At 37.1% G+C, this 13,139-nt stretch overlaps 1 long non-coding RNA gene across 2 annotated transcripts in view; it reads left to right on the top strand.

The window, feature by feature from the left end:
* Window positions 1–13,139, top strand: part of LOC118166914 — a 313,441-nt gene that overhangs the window by 105,629 nt on the left and 194,673 nt on the right. The window contains exon 1 of one of the 2 annotated variants that reach the window (XR_004750798.1): window positions 3,884–3,942. The exons of the other annotated variant lie outside the window; for it this stretch is intronic. This is a non-coding gene — a long non-coding RNA (uncharacterized LOC118166914). Of the gene's footprint in view, window positions 1–3,883; window positions 3,943–13,139 lie in introns of those variants that run through there. 2 annotated transcript variants of the gene reach the window in all.

The raw sequence follows: 13,139 nt of genomic DNA, 5'->3' as shown, positions 1-13,139 counted from the left end.
AATAACTCTAGAAAACAAGTCTTGGCATAGACTTAAATTATTTCCTATATTAAACAGAAAATTTGGGAGCTAGACAGGGTTGAGGCAGATTCAAAGAACAGATGCTCTCTGATAGTTGGCTATGGCCGTGATTCACAAATATATTTAAACATATGACTATGCTTAAAGGCTTTGCTGCATAGGAATTAATGTAACTCTGTGCTTAGAGCTAAACATCAGCTGAGGCATCCTGCTAAATCATGTGTCTAAGAGCAGGGTCTTTTCCACGGTCATGTTCATTAGGATTATTCTAGTGACTGGTGCTGGGATATCTCTGTTTTGATTATCTGTCCATTATCCATCAGGGTGGGAAGCTCCAGATGGAGTTTTTAATTTTGTTGGTGGTGGTGGTTTTGCAATACAATTATTGTTATTATCTTTGTTTAAGATAGTGAAATTTGGATTCCATTAGTAAATCAGGAGAGAACTCACCTTAGACATAAGACTAACGAGATTGTTTTCTCCTTTCACTCTATCTATCTGAGGGTATGTGTAGATGAAAACTACTGTAGTAGTTTTCACTGAAATTCATTAAAGCTTCATGAATTTGAAGACTGACACATCAGTCAGTCTCTTCTGTTTTTCTCATCAGCTTTTTGTTATTGACATACAGAAAAGTCATGTTTTAGAGCATACAATTACTGAGTTACTGCTATATATTTCAGTAAAATTTTATTTCATTGTCAGCTGCACATTTGTTGCAGTACTTTTCTCATATATGTTTGCAGCAATGTTCTCATAAAATCCAGAGGCAGTGAGATAGTAAAATACATACAAAGCCATAAGAATGTTAAAAAGCACAAAACATTGATTAACATATCCATTTTTGAGTTGTTTTTTGTTTGTTTGTTTGTTTGTTTTTGGTTTTGTATCTGTTTAAGTGATATCTTTATGAATCCCCTCAAAGTTTATTTTTTTATGAGAAAGAGAGAAATGCTTTTTAGAAGATGTATTTGAAGAGATGGCATTTCTATGCATCACTGAAGGTCCCAGTAATCTGCATTTCATCCTCTCCCATCATGACTTGGCTGATACAGTTAGTTTAATGTAACCACTATAAAAACCTGAACATTTCTATTATTGTCAGCTATCAAGTGCCTGAAAACTATCAGTTCTCCTTTGTGATGGGAAGCAAAACTTCTCCAAACCTAGAGCCTTCAAACATTTGAAGATGTCTGGCAGAAAAGAGTTAATTGTTAGAAAGATAACTGAAGCTCATTGAGCAGTCAGATCCAGATGCTTCCTATACAAGGAAGAAAAAGGGGCTAGTGAGTAGTGAAGGGAAGAAGATGCCTTTATCTCAGGAGATGCAGCTGTCATGTAAACACTGAGTGTGTAATGCCATCTGCTTAATGCCTGAAGTTGCATTTGTATCAGAGAATGGAAGAACCTTAATTTGAGGACTGTGTTTGCTCTCTAAAGAAAAAGTAAAGAAGGGGGAGCAGCCCTCATTCTTATAATCTGTGCTGCATGTTGCACCATTTAATTTTTAAGCTCCAAAGGAAGGAAAAAAATAGAGAGATGGATTCTTGATAAGATATGGTGACAAAGGAGAGCAGTGTAAAGATGAAGAACAACCCAGGGGGGGAAAAATGTAGAAGCAATGCTCTGTGCTCCACAGTGGTTTGTGAAGGTGCTTGAAAAGCCTCCAGAAAAAGGGTGCCCAAATGGCAGTTAAACTCCAAAAGTGAAAGGCAGTGTTGTGGGCTCTGATTGATGCAAGACCTGGATTTGAATACAGAGTACCTATGCCCTCTTGCTAAAAGTTAGTAAGTTAGTTCCAGCCAGGTTCCAGCCTGCATACAGGAATATTGCTAGCCACTATTGCTATCTTTTTTGTTCATTTGTTTGGTTTTCTATTATTATTATTATTTACTTTGCATTAACAATGTCAATGCAAGCAGTTAGGAAGAGCAGTTAGTGCTCTGTAAAGCCCTACTCAGGCTGACTATATGCCAGCTTTCCTGAGTAGAAAAGCCTGGAGAAGTGATTGTTCTTGTCAGATGCTGAAGAATAAAATATCTTTTAGGGCCACACTAGAGAGAATGATAAATAATCTCTGGAAAAATTAGAAGCAAATATGTATACCTTTGTGTATTAAAGCACAACAATATTTTAATGCTTTGTTGTAACCCAATGTGGAAAAATGCACTCTCCTCATTTTGCCTCTGGTATGTGAGAAAACCCTAGTATATTTATTACCTGTAAGGTTTTATTTGAAAGCAAGTTTAAGAAAGATTCCAAATGCTGTGTTAAATCTTTTTGATAAAAATTGTATGGTATTGTCTTTGAAGCTCACTGGAAACTGTTGCTAATCCCTGCATTCAAGATATTGCATATGACAGCCCTGAAATTTAAAGCTGGACAGTAATTTTCAGAAGGATAATACTCTGTCTTGTGCCATAGCAAAGAATTGAGGTGAGGTGGAGGGGACGGGTATAATAGAGTTATACAGATAGAGCATCCAAAAGCCATGGTGAAATAAGAACTGTCAGTAGCTAAAATATGACATGAACATGTTTCTTTATTGGAAGGAGTAGTTTAGAGAGCCTCCATACAGAACCATTTGGCATTCCTACAATATGAAAGTGGATTTTTATATTTTTTTCTGGAAGAGTAAGTGGCAGGATAGTAGTAGCTGTGTAGTGAAAATGTGTTTACTATAAACAAGTTGTAAATATGCACAACACCGAAGTAAAAGCTATTGAAAAGCATTTTTCTGTTAAAACCAGTTTGCTAAATTTCTAGCATTTTAGCAAACTGGTGTTAATCATAGCATCATAGAATGGCTTGGTTTGGAAGGGACCTTAAAGATCATCTTACTCCAACCTCCCTGCCATAGGCAGGGATGCCACCCACCCACCAGATCACGTTGGCCAAGGCCCCAACCAGCCTGGCCCTGGTGGGTGGATGGGTTAATAGGTGGATGCAGTTTGACCTAAAACTAAATGTGAAAGCACAGTTCTAGGGTCTGTTCTATTATGTTTTCACACTCATCTTACTGAAGGTCTGCTTAATGCCATCTTTCTCTAATATGTACTTATGCATCATTTTCTCAGTATGTGAAGACAAATATGCTAAGTCTTCTCAGTTTCCTTTCATAACTCTAGGCACCTGTTCATATTATTTAATAGTACTTTCTTAGCACTGCACTTTGCACTTCTAAATCTGACCCACTACTTCTCAGGCATCCTTTTATTTTGATAATATCCAGCATTTTGTGTACTGATAGTTCTGATTCATCAAGTCACATCATTGCCATTCTTCTGCTTTATATGCTTAAGTGAAAATTCTACAACAGACCGGTTCACCAGGCTGAGCCTGGAGGACCTCCATGGTTAATCTCCTTTCAGCCACATGCTTTGCCTTTCAGTACAACACTGTCATCTTTCTTGCAGAGCTTTCCTTAGTTAACTGTTCTTTCACCTCTTCCACCTCTCTAGTTAGATTAAGACTTAAGAATACTCATCTCCCATGTGTATACCACAAGACTTGGTGAAGCACCGATATATCTACTGAACTGGCATTTTTCTTAAGCCTAACGAAGTTTATGTTTTAGTACAAAAATACCCGTTCATGGAAAATTTTGACTAGACAGATAAACTGGTCTGCATCTACAGAATACATATGAAGATGATTTTAATAATAGAGTGAGAAGAGAATCTGGTGATTTTTCAGATTTTTTTTATTTTATTCCTGAAAATATATTAACTTCTTTCACAAGTAGAGGCACCTGGCTAGAAACCTTACTCTGCCATACACTTAATGCAATTAATTGCATTAATGCAATTAATGCAATTAGTTTTCCTGGGTGGGGCCTAATTAATAAGTACGCTTGCTTGCCAGCTGGTGTCTAGTCTCCTAGCAAACCCAGCTAATTCTTCAGAGATCTGCTAACATCAGGTAAGTTTACAAAAACAAAATGAAAGGTGGTTATTGAGAGAAGAAAGTACATAAGATTAAGTGAGAGGCTTTTGTGTTTTAAGTGTTTTGTGGTTTCTTATTTCTTGTATGCTATACATGCATGCAAATCTACCTTTAGAGCTCTTAGCTTTTTTAACACAATATAATTTTAGAGTCATTTGCAATTTTGCTGTAGTTTACATTCCCATTGTAATGGTGCCATTCCATAACTTGTGCTTGAAGGTAGCTGTTGTTGTAAAGGGTAAAGTTGTAAAGTTCTGATTTTTTTTTTCTTGGTTACGATCAGAATTTTGGTATCACTAAGTGCTTGATTTTTTTCATGACGAAGCCTAATGATTTTCCTTTGAAGACCTGTGATGCCTTATATTAATATAACCAGATATATATTTTATTACAGAACTTGGTTTGTTGGTTTGTTGGCAGATTTAGTCAAATGTTCTGAGTGTATCTTTGAGTTGAACAGGATAAAAGAGTTTTATTGTCCTCTTTGTAGAAGATAAAGGTCAGAGGCTCAGCTTCATTTTTATTCATAAGGTTTTGGTTACAAGAAATTAGGTTCTAATCCCACAACCAGAGTGAGCAGAGGAGCAGAGGGAACCATTTTGCTTGTAGAGTTTCTCACTGAAATATGTGACTGTCTCAGAGCAAGAGGTTGTTCTTCTTTCGTTCTTTTTTCTTTCTTTCTTTTTTTTTTTTTTTTTTTTTTTTCTTACGGTCTCCTAACTTGCATCCTTTTGGCAAAATACCTAATGCTTCTCATAATACAGTACTCACTGATTTGAGATATAAGGGGAGTATTATTAAAATAGAAAACAAACAAACAAAAAAATTTGAATAATTTAGAAAACATGTAAAATGTACAGAAATGGGACCAGAAGATTTATCTGATTTAGGCTTGCACCTTGAGATTTTTCCATAATGAAAAAGATTAACTGGGATTTCTAAGAGAAGTAATTCATGCACAGGTCTTGTGGTGCAGAGCTAGATTTTTTCTGGGGTAAAAACTACTTTTATTTTGAAGCCTAAAAAACGTGAATGTTTGGAAACAGATTTCACCTGTTGTCCTTGCATCAGGATTTCTTGGAAATGGGATGGCTACCTGTAGTCTTAAAATGCAGACAGAGATTGAATGTTGTACATTAATTCTAAGCTGAAAAAATATATAAACTAGATTTCATTATATACGAATTACTCACTGCATTAAATTAGTCTGTTTGTGACCCAGTGAAAATAGGCTCACAGCTGGTGACTATTTTCCAAGGTTTTTGAGTCTTAAGTCCTATGGTCTGCCTTGTTATCCATTTGCTAAACTTACACTAATATGCACTATTTCTAGTATTGCATCAAACTTGTATTTTTACTAGGCTTTTCTAAAAATATATATAAAAACAAAATGCTTTTTGGTAATGAACATTGGTATTGGTTTTACATAGCAAGGTTTTGCAAGCAGAGAGAGCTGCAGGAGTGATGTCTGAGATGCCAGGAGCTGCTTGTGCTGAACACAGCTGGTTTCAGCCACCTCTGCAGTGGACTTAGCCCAGACCATAGTTGAGCTCATTAGCAAAGCTGCTGGTGCCTCTTTGAAAAGGGATTTAACAACAGAAAATACTGGACAGGGAGTGAAGGAGAGAACAAACTGAGTGGAAACAGCGGAGAGAACACCAAGGTTGAAGGAGGATGTATTCCATGGTTGAGCAGGCAACCCACCCACCCAGAGGGATGACAGGCTATGAATGAGCTCTCTGCAGAGGAGCTATTTTACCAAAGGGACAGTGTGATATGGATGAGCTCATACTGGAGCAGGTACACCCTGAAGGGACAGCAGCCTATGAAGGATCCATGTTGGAGCAGAGGGAAAGAGTAAGAGGGAAGAAGCAGCAGAGAAACCTGGCTTAATTTAGAACAATATTTTGAGTTTGCATGAGCTCTCACAAAAATCCTAGAAATGAAAAGCTGTCCATCAATGAGAGAATCAATATGCATACTTCCAGAAGACAAATTTTCATTAGGTAGAAATAATTACTCACTTCCAATTAACTTTGAAGTTGTTTCAAAATGAAACTACAGGACATGACCTCTGTGTTAACTGATAAAGCTGCTGTTGTGACTCGGTGATGCACAACCTACGTGATAGTAAATACTTGATCCAGGTTCGCCTTTACAATAGAGAATATAGCTTACTTTTGTTTGTACCATGCAGCTTTTTCTTTGAGTTCTAATGCAGTCCTTCTATCAGTTGTTTTGTTGTCTGTATTTTATTATTTGGTAGAATATTGATTAGAAAAAGTTAATAAATTGAAAAATTTAGTGATCTGTCCATTGACTAGCTTCAACACTACTCCTTACTGAGGTTACTCATACAGCATCTGTACAATGACTACTTTTTCAAAGTTGAATAAACTTTAATCAAAAGCAAACATGAGGAAATACCATGTCAATGCCTCTGCTCTTAACTTGGGAAAGCCTTAGTACGTTGTATCTCTGTGCAGTCATGAAGTATGAATGTAAAGTAGGAAGGTGAGTCCCAGAATAGAAAGAAGTAAGGAGCCACCCTGATGCTTCTTCACCCTATTAAATCTTATGGTTAAAAATGTGCAGTTTTTACTGTGCTCTTAAGAACAGAAAATTTCTTAGATGCTGAATATTCATGGTTTTCTTGCTGTAATTTTTTCCTTCTAATTTCTGTAATCACGGAATGTTACCTATCATCCAGAATTTTCAAAATTAGCTAAAGAAAATTTATTTGCTTTGTAATTTGAGCTACTTTGTCAGTGTTAACTGTCTTACCATGACAAGTTTGTCTGAAAGATCAAATCCAGTCTGATCTTATCTGCAAACATATCCTTTTTCTCTCCCTCTTCCCTCAAAAAAATAAATAAATAAATAAAAAAGGCTCACCCTTGGTTTTTCAATTTCTGTGCTCCTTTCTAACTCTGCATTTGAAGAGCATATCCATATGCATCTGTTTTGTGTGCGTGGAGTGCTGTATTCTTGTATTGTTTTCTGTAGTAACTTAATAATTAGCTTTCTCTGCCTGAGCTAACTGAAAGCTTAAGTGTATCAAATGTTGCAGGATTAGAAACTGTCCAAAATAGTACTCTTGCTGGTTACTTTTCTGTGTGTGTGTGGAAAAAGAACCAAAGAGACGTAGCTTTTTGTTTTCCAAATAGTTCATAATGATGAGGCTTTTGATATTGGAACTCATTTTCTACCTATGTCTTTCTTATTTACTGTATTCATGACACTATATGCTGTTCAGAAGCAATGGCTCAGAGATAAGTGCCTGAGAGGATTTCTCAGTCGTTGTCTAGTCTTGACAGATAAGTGTGGTATTACATGTTTCTTTTGTAGAGACAACCACTTCCAACCTGCTTTGGACTTTGTAGGGACTCTGTGCACACTTATTTAGTGCCTTTTTAAGATAAGACTTGAACACTTCAAAGTGTAAGGGCTCTTTTCCAAAGGAGATCACCTTTGCCACTTGGCTGAAATTCTTCAAAGTGGCTATAGCAGGGTGGCTGAGGCATTCTTCTAGACAGGGAAAATTTAGATTTGACTCTCTTTAGCTTGAGGTAGAAATTGTTTAATAAAATAATTCAGTATTTTCAGTATTTTGAATAATTCATATTCAGAGAGACCACTTTTCTCTCCCTGTCTTTTGAGAAACTGGAGGAGACATAGGGGGTTTGATTTGTTTTTGAGAAAAAGTGAGAGTGAGTAGAAGTAAACTTCTTTCAGCACATCATTAAAAATGCTTTCTTTCCTTTCCTTTTTTTTTTTTTTTTTTTTTTTTTTTTTGTCAGTTTAAGTTTAACTAGCATAATTCCCTAACTGGCCCTTTGCCCTTACATAAGGATGTATGGGGCCAGTTGAGAAGATGATGTGAATAATAAATTCTGCCTATGGAAGAAATGCTTGTGAAACCACAATTGTAGTGGTCTGAGACAGGAAAAAAATGGGAATCTGGTTATTTTGCTCCACAAAGAGAACCTAAGATATTAATGTAGGGTTGTTGGGCCTAAAGCTCAGGGATAGTAATTTTGCGCCAGGGGAGTTTTAGGTTAGATGTTAGGAAGAGCTTCTTTACTGAAAGGGTTGTGAGGCATTGGAACAGGCTGCCCAGGGAGGTGGTGGAGTCACCATCCCTGGAAGTCTTCAAAAGACGTTTAGATGTAGAGCTTAGGGATATGGTTTAGTGGGGACTGTTAGTGTTAGGTTAGAGGTTGGACTCGATGATCTTGAGGTCTCTTCCAACCTAGAAATTCTGTGTTTCTGTGATTCTGTAATGCATGTGCTGTTCCTAAGAGCTTAAAGCCCCTACAGAAGCACTTGGGGCAGAAAGGATCTGGAGCTTCCCCATGGTGGTTAATCCCTTAGCTACTAGACAAAAAAAAAATCCTCTTTGATTACCATTTATTTATTTATTTTTCTTAAAAATGATCACTTATACTCAAACTCCTCTCATCCTGAAAGCTAAACCTTCGCTTTCTTCCTGCAAGGTACTAAATGTTGCTTGAAGAACATAGTAATTAACAAGTCTTTACTGCATGAAGTAAAGGATGTTGATGCATGACAATGTTGTTAAACTCTTATTTGAGCACTTAGTTGGAATTTCACAGATGGTCAGTCTGACTCTAAGCCAATTCCTTTGAAAGAATTAAATGTAAATTCTTACTGCTGTGGTCATATGACAGTTACATCTGAACTGAACGCACAAGAGAAAAAAATTTAGTCTTGTGATTCCTGAAAAATCTTCAAAGTAGGTTCACCTTTCTGAAAACTTCTGAAATTCTTCTGACTGTTTTTGCAGGTGGGTCATAATGGTATGAGTCTTCTGTTGGTAAATAAGACTAAGAATTCTCTAAACATGTGATATAGTGTGATGTTGTTATTATTTGGGCCAAAAGCAGAGGATTCCTCCTAAATACATTTCTAGAAAATTAAGTCAAATACTCTGTATTGGAGGTATTTTTTTTAAAAAAAAAAAAAAAAAAGCCTATAAAAATCATATCTAGAAATCAGATTTCTTGGGAACTTTTTAGTTTTTAAGGATGTGTCAATTAATTTTCTAAGATGATGATAGTTGGTGTTTCTTGGAACCAAGCAAATCTTCCCTGCAGCTTTTCTTCATCAACTAAAACCTCTCTGACTTGACCTCCTATCTCACCATAAATAAGAGAAGAGGGTTCAGTGAATCAGAGAATGACTGTGCATTTCTATTTGATTGTCCTATTTTATCAGACTACTATTAAAAACAGAACAATAAAAAAGCCTGTCAGCCTTGCTGTCTCCACAGCTGTCTTCCCCAGTAGTACTGTCTGTCAGGCTCATTATTCTTCCTCTGAGTTGGTTTGACCCATTCTTGTGCACTTTTGCAAGGCTGATGAAGGCTGTGGGATCTTGTCTCTTGGGAAATACATTTAGAAGGATAAGCTAATTCTGCTTCTCTCCAGTAAGCAGTTCTGCCTCACTTCTCTAGGGCCAGTATGTCTGGATAATCTACATTGTTTATCCTGTAAGCAATAAGATTTGCAAATCTGCAGCTGAAACTTTCCACTTTCCTTACTAATCCTACTTTCTACCACTGTGTCTTGTTGTGAGTGTTGAGTACTTCAGAGCCTAGGAACCACTGAGAAATGCTAAATCAAGAAAGAAGGTTAAAAGACCTACTATTGTCCTTGTGTTATTATTATTATTTTTTTAAACTAATATAAATCTCCATAGTTCACTGTGCAATAGGTAGGTTTGGGGAGAGGGGTTTATCTTCTCAGCTTGCTAACACAAGTTGATGTGGAAGTGAGATTTAGTATGTACGTAATTACTGCATCAGTATAGCAATTGGAGAAGGTTAGAGCTACCTCGCATGCTGTGTGATTAGAGATCAGTACTAAACACACAATGAAGGAACAAAGGTCAGATTTTTGAAACTGCTCACACTCAAATGCTGCTCATTATGGGCAAGCCTACATGAATTACTGGGTAAGGGCTTTTAGTTCCAATTTATTGTAAGATTTTTTTTAAAGAAAAGAACAACTGAGAAAGGAAATCCTTTCTTCTATTCACTGTTGGAGGAATGCAATTAGACAACCTGGGCCTCTGGCTAAGGAGGAAGTAAAGAGGGTTTTTATTTCTGTGTTTAAGGAGAGATTATATTATTAAAAACTGATATGTTGGAAGCTGTCTCAGTTCTGAAAGTGTGTGATCAGGAAACATGTTAGTAACCAACCTTTTTTTGATGATTTTAGGCTTATAGCTGCAAATGACACATCTGGCTCAACCATTCTGGATATTAATGCTAGAATACATAGAAATATTGTTACTGCTTAGAAAATTGGAAAGATGAAAATAATTTGGAATGAAGAGGTTAAAATACACAACTTTGGGTGGGAGGAAATCTACTCATTAGGAAAAAAGATCCTTAATTTTATAGCTGTATTAGAGAATGTGTCCATTGACTTCAACAGTTTAATAATTTTTGATTGAATAATTGCTATAGTTTCTGGTTTTTGAACTGTTCCTAGGGGTTTTTCACTGCTTAGCGATATCCAGCTGCTTAAGACAATGTCTGGATTATGAAAACTAGATGTCTTGATTTGTGGTCTAGTTCAAACTATGTATTGTCTGTTTGATTAGGTAAGGCAAATCCTTGCCTGGCAAGCAGAACTGAAAACTAATTTTTGTATGAAAAAGAGGCTCTTCCAAATTATACATGAAAAAAAATAAATAAATTAGTCATCCCAATACAGAAGGGGATCAAAGGGTTATAGTAAATGAGGTTACATCAGTCTGGCAGCCAGTTACTGCTAGGGTTCCACAGGGCTCCATTTTAGGGTCAGTCCTCTCTAATGTTTTCATAAATTATCTGGATGCAGGACTCATGCATATTGAGTAATTTCACAGATGATACTTAAGTAGGAGAAGCAGTTGACTCTTTAGGGTAGAGAGTCCTTGGGGTAGAGTCCTTTAGGGTAGAGAGTCCTTGCAGAGAGATCTTGACAAGTTAGAAGGTTGGGCAATCACCAACAGCATGAAGTTCAACAAGAGCAAGTGCTGGATTCTACACCTTGGATGGGGCAACTGTGGATATATGTACAGACTGGGGGACAAGAAGATGGAGAGCAGCCCTTTGCGAAGTGTTCTGGAGATTTTGTTTGATGGCAACTTGAATGATTCAACAGTGTGTCCTGGCAGCCAAAAGAGCCAACTGGGGCGCATCAAACACGTCATTGCTAGCCAGTCAAGGAAGTGGTTGTTCCACTCTGCTGTGTGCTGGTGTGGCCTCACCTTCAGTACTGTGTGTCGTTTAAGGCACCAAAACATATGAGGGACATTAAAAACTATTAAAGATCCTCCAAAGGAGGGCTACAAAGATGGTGATGTCTCTACAGGGTAAGTCATATGAGGAGTGGTTAAGGTCCCTTGGTTTGTTCAGCCCAGAGCAGACTGAGGGGAGGTCTCATGGTTGCCCACAACATCCTCATGAGGTGAGTGTAGGGGTGGGGACTGAGCTCTCTGATAGGGATAGGACCTAAAGGGACAGCATGAAGCTGTGACAGGGGAGGTTCAGGCTGGATGTTAGGAAAAGATGCTTTTCTGACAGGGTTGTTGGGCATTTGAACAGACTCCTTAGGGAAGTGGTCACAGCACTGAGTCTGCCAGAGTTCAAGAAGTGTTTGGATACCACTCCCAGACATAGGGCCTGATTTTTGCGGTGGTCCTTTGTGGAGCCAGGAGTTGGACTCAATGATCCTTGTGGGTCCCTTCCAACTCAGGATATCCTATAATTCTATAAACAAAAATAAATGTCTATTTTTTTTCCATAAACTTCTTTTAAATCTCTGTAACGTAAATCTTAGACATCCCTCTGGAAAAACATGTTCTGTTTTTCATGAGGAGTGACATGTTAATTGCTTGCAGACATCATTGTTGGATTAATGAGTAAAATAACCTAATAACTAATTGAAACTCCATTGAAGTAAAGTCATTAGGAAAAGTAGTATCATATCTAAGTAAATAACTCCATTTTCTATCCTGAATTATCTAGCTGTTGTGCTTTGATCACAGCTGAATTGGATCATTAACTAATTAAAAGTGAAGCCAATTAATAATTGCTAACTCTTGTATAAAGATACTTCTTTCCTCTTTCCCCCTTGAAATGTCTGGTGATACTTATCTCTTTGAAAATTTTCTTCTGCAAATGTTTAAGAATATGGGAATGGCATAACTAATAGCACTTTGGTCAGGATCAAATCCTTTAGACTGCAGCCAGTAAGGGAATTGTCCAGCAGAACCAGCTTTTTGTTATGGAATGCATTTTTTTTTTTTTAACGAAGTGCCTCACAAGACCATTACTCTTCAAATATATTTTCTATTTAACAAAATAAAATAAAATTAATAATTAAAAAAACTAACTGCTTTCTAACTAATCAGGTTTGATCTGCTGGGAAACGTAGCCTTTTGAAATTTTATTTTATTTTAAATAAGCTTTTTAAAGTGTTCACAGAATGAGGCTGGGGAGGGTCAGCTCTGAGTTCTGAATTTTCCTTACTGTTACAGGTAACACTGTAGAGTTAAGCCAATAACTAGTGCTTGCTGAGCTTCCCAAGTCCATGTCACAGAACTGATTATCTCAGATACCTAACAACAAGTCAAGTTTCCTAGCCATGCTGTCTTCCCAGTCATGCATCTTAGTCTCTGCCTTTCCACATCCCCTGGTGCACAACTGGAAGTGCTTATTTTGAAGCTTTGACTAAAGCTACCTTTTAAGCCTTAAGGACTGAGAAGGAACTAAGAAACTGTATCTCCTGTGAAGGCACAAGAAAATCTCATAGGTAAATGAGAGGTGCAAATATGTATTTCTATTTGTAAGTTTTCATGTGAAAGGGATATTATATTTGTTTTCCACAAGGGGAAGGGATGACCCAGAAAATCAGTTTTCATCAAGAAAGCCTCCTCTTGGTAAATTTTCAGGTATGTTGGTATCCCTGTCCTGTAGCTGGAGCTTGTCTTGATGTTCTGTGTGATTAAAGGTGGAAGATATCTCCATTGGGAGATTTTTCAATCTGCTTCTCAGGCCCGTGTCAAGTAGCTGAATTAAAAAAATAAAATAAAAAAATAAACACACTCCACAAAACCACAACCACCATGTTAGGATGTTAAATGGAAAAGTTAAACAG

The sequence above is a fragment of the Oxyura jamaicensis genome, chromosome 4 (assembly GCF_011077185.1).
Source record: "Oxyura jamaicensis isolate SHBP4307 breed ruddy duck chromosome 4, BPBGC_Ojam_1.0, whole genome shotgun sequence".
Taxonomy (NCBI): domain Eukaryota; kingdom Metazoa; phylum Chordata; class Aves; order Anseriformes; family Anatidae; genus Oxyura; species Oxyura jamaicensis.
This window is presented reverse-complemented; position numbering and strand designations above follow the sequence as displayed.